The sequence below is a fragment of the Jaculus jaculus genome, chromosome 6 (genome assembly GCF_020740685.1).
Source record: "Jaculus jaculus isolate mJacJac1 chromosome 6, mJacJac1.mat.Y.cur, whole genome shotgun sequence".
NCBI classification, from domain to species: Eukaryota; Metazoa; Chordata; class Mammalia; order Rodentia; family Dipodidae; genus Jaculus; species Jaculus jaculus.
Window position 1 is genome coordinate 165850686 of NC_059107.1, and position 1588 is coordinate 165852273.

The 1588-nt window shown below is 46.3% G+C and overlaps 1 pseudogene; it reads left to right on the forward strand.

The window, feature by feature from the left end:
- Positions 1–504: 504 nt before the first annotated feature.
- LOC101597250 lies at positions 505–1133 on the forward strand (annotated as a pseudogene).
- The last annotated feature ends 455 nt before the right edge of the window (positions 1134–1588 follow it).

Sequence of the window (1588 nt, forward strand, 5' to 3'; positions counted from 1 at the left end):
AAAGGGGATCATCTTCTGCTGTTTGGATGGGACATCCTGGTATGTAGATATGATAAAGAATACTTTAATTGTGTTAAGATCAAAAAGGAAACAAGGGTTCGCCCCACCACGGAGCTGGCAATGCAAGTCGCGACATCTTCAGACGCTACGACTGGAGGCGCAGGCGGCTGGGGAGATCGGAGTGATGTGAACCAGGCCGCCATCACTCGCCTCTGTCTCTCTCCCACTATCTTGAAAATAACTGTATCTCTCCTCCTATCTTGAAAATAACTTTTTCTTTTTCTTTTTTTTTTTAAGAAAAGGGGTAAAACAAACCAAAAAAAAAAAACAAAGAGAGAGAGAGAGAGAGAGAGAGATAATTCCAGTAGCCGTCCCCCTCCCTTCCTTCACACTCTTCTTTTTCCTTAGTCATGTCTGGTCTGTGAAGGGAGCGGTGGGGGGGGGGTCTCCGTCCATCCGTAGGGGTGAGGGGGCTGCCCCAGGCCACCCTCGTCCTCCGCCCCCATGCATCCCTTCTACACTCGGGCTGCCACCATGATAGGCGAGATCACCGCCACTGTGTCCTTCATCTCCAAGTTCCTCCCACCAAGGGGCTCACGAGCGAGCGACAGCTGCAGACCTTCAGCCAGAGCCTGCAGGAGCTGCTGGCAGAACATTCTGAACATCACTGGTTCCCAGAAAAGCCGTGCAAGGGATCAGGTTACCGTTGTATTCGCATCAAACATAAAATGGATCCACTGATTGGACAGGCGGCCCAGCGGATTGGACTGAGCAGTCAAGAGTTGTTCAGGCTTCTCCTAAGTGAACTCACACTCTGGGTGGACCCCTACGAAGTGTCCTACAGAATTGGAAAGGACCAGCTCCATCTGCGTGCTGAACGAAGCCTCACCAGCAGGAGGTAGCACTCAGAACAACTCCAACCTGCAAATGGTAGACAGCTGAATCAGCTGTAAGGAGGAACTTCTCTTGGGCAGAACAAGCCCTTCCAAGAACTACAATGTGATGACTGTATCGGGTCAAGATATAGTCTTTGGATGGATCATCTTATAATGGATGGATAAATTTGATTTTTGCTTTGGGTGGGCTCCTCTTGGGGATGGATTATGGAATTTAAGCCATGTCACAGCTGGGAAGATCTGGCACAAGATAGAATGGTAATATTTTTTTTTAAGTGGCAGTGCCATAGTTTGGACAGTACCTTTCAGTGATTTAATAGCCTGTGAGTCCAAGTTAATGATCACTTTATTTGCTAGGGAGTGAAGTCCTAGGGCGGTTTCAGTTTCTCCCAGATATCATACCTAAAATTTCACATCAGGCCCTTTAAGGAAAATCTGTATTTCAAAGAACCCTTCTCTGCAGTGGATCTTGCAGAAGAGTTTGCACTATTACAGTTGAAAGTTATCAATAACGTTTTTTTGGCAGCTCGGTAGGAAAGCTCAATGTTTTAAGCATGGTAGTACTGGAAATTTTACAACAAGACTTTTACCTAGCACTTAAATGTATAAATGTACATACAAACTAGTACGCATGACCTGGGGAAATGGTCAGACCTTGTATTGTGTTTTTTGGCCTTGAAAGTAGCAAGTGA